General features: G+C 39.3%; 1 long non-coding RNA gene across 1 annotated transcript; it reads right to left on the reverse strand.

Annotated features, from left to right (window-relative positions):
- Positions 1–8024: 8024 nt before the first annotated feature.
- On the reverse strand, positions 8025–10785 carry LOC105497875 (uncharacterized). The gene is made up of 4 exons (XR_011609044.1): positions 10641–10785; positions 9586–9764; positions 8561–8663; positions 8025–8131 (listed from the first exon to the last, which is right to left on the reverse strand). It is a non-coding gene; the product is annotated as an uncharacterized lncRNA (long non-coding RNA).

Below are 10785 nucleotides of genomic sequence, written 5' to 3' on the forward strand. Positions count from 1 at the left end.
TCCAAAATCTTAAACTACGCTCATTTTATGTACTTTGTACTCCTGCCTTTTATTCTTCCTCAAGTAGTTCTTTACTGCAAGATGTCTTTCTTTTGCTCTTTGATGCAGATGTGGTGTGCATTTTTTTAAAAGCATATAAATCATTTAATTTGTTTAAGAAATTTTGTTTGATGAACATGTTCATTTATTGCTTTCGGAAGCAACAAGAAGAAGAAGATGATTTGAGATTCTAAACAATGGGTCTGTTTGTTTAATGATTGACCCATCTTGTGGAAAGTGCAGATACTTTTAATGTTCAAGTTGCTATTTCTTCTTGAACCTAAATTGATCATTTTCTCCAAACAGCTTTTCATCTTTTGTGGCATAATAAGCACAAATTCCAGGTAACTAAATTTTTATAACCCTTGTTGAATAATGCAGGAGGAGTGACCTCTGCATAAAAACTTCCTGTGAAATCAGCCCATTACTGGAAGAAATATCTGTTATAAATAGGTTTAGCTTTGAAGATTTAGAATTCAAATTAGATTTTTTTTACACTCAACGCCACTTAAACACATGATCTCATGAAGCAAAAATGAGGTGTTTCTCAAACAACTTCAGAGTTCAAATTTTAAAATTATGTCTGTTGTAGTCTGTAGTGTTGATTCTACTTCCCCAAGTTTTGATGAGAGAATATTACGAACCTTTGTTAATTTTAGCTTATTAGAAGGAAGCTGCTCAGAATCCCATAAACATCTGTCTTACTCTAGGGCCAATAAGAGATCACATAGAGCATGTTGGGGGTGTAAAAGGGGAAAATGTGTGAACATAGGGGCAAATTTCTAGAGGCCCTTTGACAAGACCCATCAGCCCACAATCATTTGAGGCCTGTTGATAATACCTTAGAGATACTCTTGTTGAAATAATTGAACTGTGAAAAAATTAATAAATGTTTAGCAAGTAACTACTTTTGTCTGTTTTAACTCTGCGTCAATCATAACTCAAGATCTCATGGTCTGGAAACTAACACAAGTTCCCAATCATGTAAGGGCATTTCGTTACTTATCTATGTCCAAATATGAAAAAAGAGGGGAGAGAATTCTTTGTTTTTCCCTAACCTTTTTTTCTTCTTCTTCTTCTTTTTTTTTTCAGTTAGGGTGAACTCTATTTCCATCCCCACACTGAGATTCTCTTTCGGAGTGTTTTTGTTCTTGACACCACAGCTTTCTATGCCATTTCTTGCAGCGACTCACTGGTCATGACAAATACTGGTGCTCCTAATATTTGTTAAGATTTCCTTTAGAGAATGCAGCAGCCTCTTAGTCTTTGATGTCTGATGAGCCAATGATAGAAAATGGCCTGAAACTTCAGATCAGCACTATAAAAACTGTAGATGCCCTGTTGATTTAAGCAACACAATCCATGAGGTGACTGAGTCAGAAGGTATTTAATAGTAATCAGGCTGAAGTATCAAATTATTATCTTATTAGATAATCATTTATTAGATAATAATAACTAACACCCCTGTGCTGCCTGCTGGATTCTTATATTTAGGAGTCACAGTTTACTAACTAGAAATAAGTCCAAGAAGGCCCTGATCAAAACAATATCATTTCTAATCTTGATAGTCATGATGACAAGATGCCCTAAAGTTATAGTCACTCAACATTTTGATCAGTGGTGGAGACAAGCTAAGCTTATAGCTCCTGAGTATCATTCTGATAGAGTAAGATGGCATTTTTTTCAAGAAGCAAAGCCTCTCTCTCTCTCACTTTAACAAATGGCAGATGCCCACCAAAGACATAACCTGGGAATCCCCTGACATTGTCTTGGAATTTCATCTCTTTCAAATGATTTCTAACTGCAGAACTATTTTTCCCCTAAAGTATACTCTTTTTCTTACTTAAGGACCTTCAAAGAAATTCTGGAAGAGCTTCACTGACTTTCCTCAGGACCCTCTATGGGTACTCATTCAAGAGCCTCCTTATAAATGCCCAGCCTCAGGATACCACTGAAATATACACTTCATCAGCTAAGCTACTGTTTAACAATGATAATTATGGTAAAAATAAGCAAAGCCCTGGGGACTTGTAGCACCTTACAAGAAGGTAAAGCCAATTTCCAAAGAAGAAAGTATTGTTTCATCACAGTTATAATTACATGTAGTTTAAAAAAAAATGTGTCAGCCAGTCCATGCCCTCTAGCTGTTATTTTAGCATGTTGGCAAGGAAACATGGAGGCCAAGCCTCCTGCTCCACCTAAATAATACACACGCATGTGCAGAACCTTGAGGCTGTTGGGCAATTGTCTACTTAATTATAAACTGGGAACTCTATTAGCATCACTTGAGCTGCTGCTGGGAACTGCGATCAAGAGTTTAATATTCAGTGATAGAAAAGCTGGTCTCTATGTGTTGTTGTGACCTCCCCACTCCCACAGAGGTTCATGTGTTGAAGTCTCAGTACCTCAGAATGTAATCATATTTGAAGATATGGTATGTATAGAGGTAACTAAATTAAAATGAGTTTGTTAGTTTGGGCCCTAATCCAATATGACTGATGTCCTAATAAGAAGATGAAATTTGGACACAAACATGGACAGAGGGAAGATGATGTGAAGATACAGGGAGAAGATGGCCATCAACAAGCTAAGGAGATAATCCTAGAACAGATCCTTCCCTCATGGCCCTCTGAAGAAACCAGCTCAGGCAACATCTTGATCTTGGACTTCTAGATCCCAGAACTGTAAGAAAATAAATTTCTGTTCAATCCACCTAGTCTATGATACCTTGGTATAACAGCCCTAACAAACTAATACAATATGTATCAGCAAGGTGGCATTATGTTGCTAGGTAAGCCTATCTGTATCATGATGGTCATTATCATTTGACATTGTGCAAGCAGGTTCTGATTGCTCAAATATAAATCATTTTCCCATTAAATCTGCCATAATTTATATGGTAGAGTAGAAAGGATGCTACAAGGAATCAAAAGCCTTGGGTTTATTCATTTATTCACTCAATAAGTGTTTACTGAGCTCCTGCTATGTGCCAGGCATTGTTCCAGGCAATATACATACAGTGGCTTGTTTCTTCATTTTACTATCTGTATGTCTTTGTCCAAGACACTTAAGGTTTCTGGGTCTTCGTTATTTTGTGTTTAAAACTATGAGGCTGGAATAGCTATCACTGAGGTTATTCTCAGGACTGAAAATAAAATTATTTTAATACCAACATTCAGCTTGTTAAATGGGAACTCTCAAAGAAACTCAAATAATGCCTAACATCAACTTCTACCTTTAGCTAACACACACACAAAAAAAGGGGGGAGGGGGAGAAATTGACTGATGAAAGTGATTATCAGAGCCTAGTTCCGGCTTCAAAGATCTTCCCTTTCTGCCCAATCACCTATGAACTTCCCTCCATTTGTCTCCCAAACTCCTTCCCAGAGCCCCCTCCTATCATCCCACATTTATTCACTGAGGGAAAACACCCTAAACGTACCCCATTTTCTCTGACCCTGATACTACCAAAGATTATTGTCCCTCTATTTATGAACTTGACATATACATTTAATTATTCTCTTCCTTTTCTGAAGAGAAAACTAAACTGAGTTCTAGAATTTGGTCCCACTCAAACTAAAATTCAGTAGTCAGTAGTTAAGTACTGTAAGTACCCATCTCTGCTCCATCTTCTGCACTAATTGCACATTGGTAATATTTGCATTGTCATGGTAATTATAAGTTTTCTCAGCAAGTATACTCTGTCAAAGATTATAATCTATGCAATATGTAATAAGCACTTTTCCCTTGTTAGTAAACAGCTGACAGTCACATGCAATAATCTGAAACTAACCCAAAAGATAGATTTTTGAGCAGGTTATTATTTTCTGAACGCTTAAAACATCCGTAACAAGAATTCAAATAACAAAAGATTTTAAAAATCTGATTTGTCACCACTCTTCTTTAAAAAAATAAAATAAAATTGTGTGGCAATTTCTGCAAGATGAAATCCAAGATTTTCAGTTTGGAATTTAAGGCTCTCCACAATTTAGTGTCAATCCTCCTTTTAAACTGTGGCTCCCATGATAATTTCTGCAGTCAAGCATGCGTTCAAACCAGACTAGTCTATTTGCTGTCATTATGATGCCTTATGATTGTCTTTACTTCAAAGACATATTGGCATACTTTTATCTATTTGGAATGCTTCTCTCCTTCCTGGCTATCTGAACAATTTCTATGCAGTTTATAAGACCTAGGCTGAGTCCTGCCTCCTCCCTAAAATATTTCCCTAGTCACCCTGACACACAATGATCTTTCTCTTCATTGAGATTCTAAGACAAACATCTATTATCTTCACTACTCATTGAATGGTTAAAATATTTTGCCTTAGTTCACTTTATACTTTTTTTATTTCAATAGGTTTTTGGGGAACAGTTGGTGTTACTAGACGGAGTTTTGCTCTTATTGCCCAGGCTGGAGTGCAATGGCACGATCTCGGTTCACTGTAACCTCCGCCTCCCAGGTTCAAGTGATTCTCCTGTCTCAGCCTCTCGAGTAGCTGAGATTACAGGCACCCACCACACCCAGCTAATTTTTGTATTTTTAATAGAGATGGGGTTTCATCATATTGGTCAGGATGGTTTCAAACTCCTGACCTCAGGTGATCTGCCCACCTCGGCCTCCCAATGTGCTGGGATTACAAGCATGAGCCACCACGCCCGGCCGAAACTTTCTTAACTTCAGGCTAAAATACGACTCAAGGACTCACAAGAATTAGATGTACAATGCAGACACTCAATAGATACATGTTAAATGAGTGAAATAATATATACTTTATAGCTCTTTTCTGTTGAGGGTCTCTATTGCCTATCTGTGAAATATGCATCCCTCCCTTCTGAATATTGAAGCCCTAAGTCCTTTCTTGTATCTTGAAAATTCCTCAACCTTGGGCATTACTGAGGCATTATTTCTTCTCCATCTATTTTAAGTTCTACCTAAGAATTGAAGTGAACGCTGGTCTTAGCATCTGTCAGTGCCCTTTAGTGGGATGAGAATGCAGGCATAGGTGGAGGGAAAGATGAGTTATTGTCCCATGTATTGTTGGGGTGTGGGTGCAGTGAGAAAGAGAAGTGAGACTTTAACTCCAGGTTGTGGCTGGTTTTCTCATGCACTTGAGTTCAAATGCAATTCATTACTATGAGGATTATTTTCCTTTTGAAAGCCTCCTTTTCTGGTATATATGCGTCCATTTTATTCCTCCTATTAACATTACTTTGACCCTATTTCTTATGAAATAATAACCTTGATCTTATGCTAAGAGTACCTTTGCCTCCCTTTTTCCCTGGAGCACCATACAAAATGTCTTCACATTCGCTTTTTTTTTCTTTTTTTTTTTTTTTTTTACAGGATCTCACTTTGTTGCCCAGGCTGGAGCGCAGTGGCATGATCTCAGCTCACTGCAACCTCCGCCTTCCAGTTTCAACAGATTCTTGTGCCTCAGCTTCCCAAGTAGCTGGGATTACACCTGGCTAATTTTTTTATTTTTAGTAGGGACAGATTTTGCCATGTTAGCCAAGCTGGTCTCAAACTCCTGGCCTCAAGTGATATGCCCACCTCGGCCTCCCAAAGTGTTGGGATTACAGGCATGAGACACTGCATCTGGCCACATTAGCTCTAATATGTGGACCATGACCAAGTCAATCCCCAGGTTTCATCCCTGACCATATGTAAAGAGGAGATGAGTAGAAGTAGGCTGGTGAGACGAATTTCACACCATCTTGCTACGAACACAATGGTCAGAGAAGCCCAGAGTAACTGGTATTAAAGCTGAAACCTGAGGATAGGGAGGAAGTTAGCCTGGTGAATAGGAAAATAAAGAGTGAAATTAAGTCCGAATGCAAGAGAAAGCACATTGGGTTCAAGGAAGTCAGCATTAATCTGACTAGAACCTAGAATACCAAGAGATAAATGGAAAACATGAAGTTAGAAGGTTTATGAGGGCCTTGCAAACCATATTAAGTTTATCTTGAGGGCAACAAAAAATCATTATCATTTTAAGCAGCAAAGTGATTAACCAGATTGACAGTTTATGAGGATCACTCAGGCTGCAGTGTGGAGAATGGGTTGGAGAAGGTCACAACGGAAACAAAGAAAACATTAGAAGGCTATTACAGTAGTTCCATAAGAGACAATGATGACCCAGGTAGATAATGGGGTCGGGGGGAGAGAGCAGTGAATATATTCGAGAATTAAAATCAATAGGAGTTGGTAATATATTGAAGGGATGGTGGAGAGAAGGAGATAAAAGATGATATTAGATTTATAGTTGTGGAAACTGAGTGGATAGTGGTGTCATTGCTGAGATGAAAGCACAAAGGAGGCTCACTGTGGTGTAGGGAGATGACGAGTTCAGTTTTACCTACATTGAGTTGGAGGTGCCTCTGAGGCTTCAAAAACTGATATCTTTTTGGCAATTGGTTTCGTGGGTCTGGAATTCAGGTGATAGGTTTGGATTTTATGTGTAAACGGAAAATATCAACATATCAATAGTAATCAAAGTCATAGAGTAGATGAGATTATTCAGGACATATGGGAAGAAAAAGATGGAGAACTGGCCAGGCGCGGTGGCTCATGCCTGTAATCCCAGCACTTTGGGAGGCCGAGGTGGGCAGATCACCTGAGGTCAGGGGTTCGAGACCAGCCTGGCCAACATGGCAAAACCCCGTCTCTGCAAAAAATACAAAAAAAAAAATTAGCCAGGCCTGGTGGCATGTGCCTGTAGTCCTGGCTACTGGGGAGGCTGAGGCAGGAGAATCGATTGAACTCAGGAGGCGGAGGTTGCAGTGAGCTGAGATCACACCACTACACTCAAGCCTGGGCGACAGAAAGAGACTCCATATCAAAAAAAAAAAAAAAAAAAACATGGAGAACTAGTCCAGGACAGACCCTGAGGAACAGCAACATTTTTTAAAATGGCAAAAGTTAAAAACAAAAAAAAACAAAAAAAAAAACAAAAAAAAAAAAAAACAAAAAACCCTAACTAAAAGGAAAATTGAAAGAAGCAGTCAGAGAGGTAGATGGAAAACCAGGTATATATGGTGTCACAAAAGCTAGGAAAGAACATGCTGCAAGAAAGAGGAGGTAATTATCATCAAGTATTTCTGAGAATCCCAGTAAGATAAGTGCTGAAAAGCACCTGATGATTTGGTAACATGGTGGTCAGTGACGGTCAATGGAATGGGTTGAGGAATACAAGGAAAATAAGTAGAAGCATAAGAGATAAATGTTTCAAGAAAACTAACTATGGCCGGGCATGATGACTCACGCCTGTAATCTCAGCACTTTGGGAGGCCGAGGCGGGCAGATCACCTGACAACAAGGATGCCACCTGACAACAACAATTTCCTCCTGCTAAGAAGAATGTCAGCAGTTTGAGACTAGCCTGGCCAACATGGTAAAACCCCATCTTTGCCAAAAATACAAAAAAAATAATTAGCTGGGCATGGTGGCAGGTGCCTGTAATCCCAGCTACTTGGGAGGCTGAGGTAGGAGAATCACTTGAACCCAGGAGGCAGAGGTTGCAGTGAGCCAAGAACATGCCACTGCACTCCAGCCTGGGTAACAGAGAGAGACTCCATCTCAAAAAAAAGAAAGAGAGAGAATACTAACTATGAAGGGGAGGAGAAATATCAAGTGGGGTTGTGTGCACGAGGCAGGATTTAGCAAAATGAGCGAGATTTGAGTGTGTGTAAATGTTAACGGGAAAGAACCAATAAAGAGAGACTGAAGTATAGAAAAGTGAGGGAATGATCAACATAGCAAGTTTCTTGAGAAGGCAGGAGAAGATAGCATCCAGGGAGACCGATTACACTTAGATGAACACTTTTCTGATGTAACAGAAATAAAACATGAATACAAATAAATGTCAGCAAGTTTGTGATTCCATGAAAGTTTAGGAATTTTTATTTGTTGATTTTTCTTTTCTTTTGTTAATTTTTTTATTTTTATTTTTGAGACGGAGTCTTGCTCTGTCACCCAGGCTGGAGTGCAATGGGTCAGTCTCAGGTCACTGCAAGCTCCGACTCCCGGGTTCACGCCATTCTCCTTCCTCAGCCTCCCGAGTAGCTGGGACTACAGGCACCCGCCACTAAGCCTGGCTAATTTTTTGTATTTTAAGTAGAGACGGGGTTTCACCGTGTTAGCCAGGATGATCTCAATCTCCTGACCTCGTGATCTACCCGCCTCAGCCTCCCAAAGTGCTAGGATTGCAGGCCTGAGCCACCATGCCCGGCCCCTTTTGTTAATTTTTTATGTCAATAGCTTTAGGGATACAAGTGGTTTTTTGTTACAGGGATGAATTATATGGTGGTAAAGTCTAGGATTTTAATGCACCAGCCACCTGAGTAGTATATGTTATACCCAGCAGGTAGTTTTTCATTCCCAACCCTCCTTACTTCCTCCCCACTTCTGAGTTTCCAGTGTCCATTATACTACTCTGTATGCTTTTGTGTACCCATAGATTAGCTCCCACTCATGAGTGGGAACACGTGGCATTTGGTTTTCAATTCCTGAGTTAACTCACCCAGAATAATGTCCTCTAGTTCCATCCAAGTTGCTGCAAAAGACATTATTTCATTCTTCTTTATGGCTGAGTAGTATTCCATGGTATGATTTTTATTTTCTTTCTAAAAGAGACAAGACCACCTTTTAAAAGTGAGAAGGGATAGGAAGGAGTCAAATAATTGAAGAGAGTAGAGGTAGTTTAAAATACCTGTTGTACATCACTGGCCATCAGAGAAATGCAAATCAAAACCACAATGAGATACCATCTCACACCAGTTAGAATGGCGATCATTAAAAAGTCAGGAAACAACAGGTGCTGGAGAGGATGTGGAGAAATAGGAACACTTTTACACTGTTGGTGGGATTGTAAACTAGTTCAACCATTATGGAAAACAGTATGGCGATTCCTCAAGGATCTAGAACTAGATGTACCATATGACCCAGCCATCCCATTACTGGGTATATACCCAAAGGATTATAAATTATGCTGCTATAAAGACACATGCACACGTATGTTTATTGCGGCACTATTCACAATAGCAAAGACTTGGAATCAACCCAAATGTCCATCAGTGACAGATTGGATTAAGAAAATGTGGCACATATACACCATGGAATACTATGCAGCCATCAAAAAGGATGAGTTTGTGTCCTTTGTAGGGACATGGATGCAGCTGGAAACCATCATTCTTAGCAAACTATCACAAGAACAGAAAACCAAACACCGCATGTTCTCACTCATAGGTGGGAACTGAACAATGAGATCACTCGGACTCAGGAAGGGGAACATCGCACACCGGGGCCTATCATGGGGAGGGGGGAGGGGGGAGGGATTGCATTGGGAGTTATACCTGACGTAAATGACGAGTTGATGGGTGCAGCACACCAACAAGGCACAAGTATACATATGTAACAAACCTGCACGTTATGCACATGTACCCTACAACTTAAAGTATAATAATAATAAATAAATTTTAAAAAAATAATAAATTAAAAAAAAATAAAATAAAATAAAATACCTGTTGTAGAACACAGAAAACTAACCATAGAAGCTGTATGATCACCAAAAAGTGCTGAGTTTCCATTTGAAGTTAGAAATTATGAATTTGTCATGGCACCAATGTATTCAGCCGTGGGACTTTTCTCCAGCCATGCTCAGTCGCTAAGATGCAGAAAACAAATTGAGACCCAACCAGGCCTGAGATTTTTCCTGGCAAGTGTGACTGAAAGATAAACAGGGAAAGGGAACTGAGGATACCAGCAAGAAATGGGTTTGTTGAAGTAATGGACCATGAAATCTGTATCAGTCAGGGTTCTCTAGAGAAACAGAATCTATTTTATATAAAGAGTGTGCATATATAAAAAGAGCTGTATTTTAAGGAATTTGTTCAACCAACAACAAAGGTTGGCAAGTCCAAAATCTACAGGGTAGGCTGGCAAAGACTGAGGGAAGAGCCAATACTGCAGTTCAAGCCCAATAGTGATCTGCTCACAAAATTTCCTCCTGCTAACAAGATAAATGTGTGGACTGTGGGTTCCAAAGAGACAGAAAATGCAATGTATTGAGAAACAGCGAATGGGAGAGCTTTAAGGAGAGGAGGCAGTGGAAAACAATTGTGAAAACCAAAGGTATTATTCCAGTCGCTAGACGGTCTGCTCAGCATCTCTGGACAGCTGACAGTGAAAGGCTTTCCCAGACAAAGCCAGTCTCCAAAGACTGGAATATGTACTCACTTCTTCAAATGCATAGACCACCACATAGACATAAGGATCAAGAACATTCAAGGAAACATGATATCACCAAAGGGACAAAATAAAGCCCCAGTCACTGATCCTAAAGAAATGAAGATGTATGAACTGCCTGACAAAGAATTCAGAATAATTTTTAAGGAAGCTTGGTGAACTTCAAGAAAGTACAGTGAAACAAATGAAATGAGAAAAGCAATAAACGACCAAAACAAGAAATCTAACAGACAGACTGGCATTATAAACTTATTATTACAGAGGTGGAGGTGATTCCAAGTAATGATAAGTTCCAGGGTAACATGTAACAAAATAATACTTCTTTACAAAATAGTTAGACCAATATTTTTCCCTACCATTTTTTCTAGAAGTTTAAAATACTGATTGGCCCACTAAATATATCTGTAGCCAGTGTAGAGTAGAACAGATTCATGAGCTTTTAGAGCTTGCAGGGGACTTGTTATTAACTGAATGCTTATATCCCTTCAAAACTCATCCCTA

This window comes from Macaca nemestrina, chromosome 1 (assembly GCF_043159975.1).
Source record: "Macaca nemestrina isolate mMacNem1 chromosome 1, mMacNem.hap1, whole genome shotgun sequence".
Lineage (NCBI taxonomy): Eukaryota > Metazoa > Chordata > Mammalia > Primates > Cercopithecidae > Macaca > Macaca nemestrina.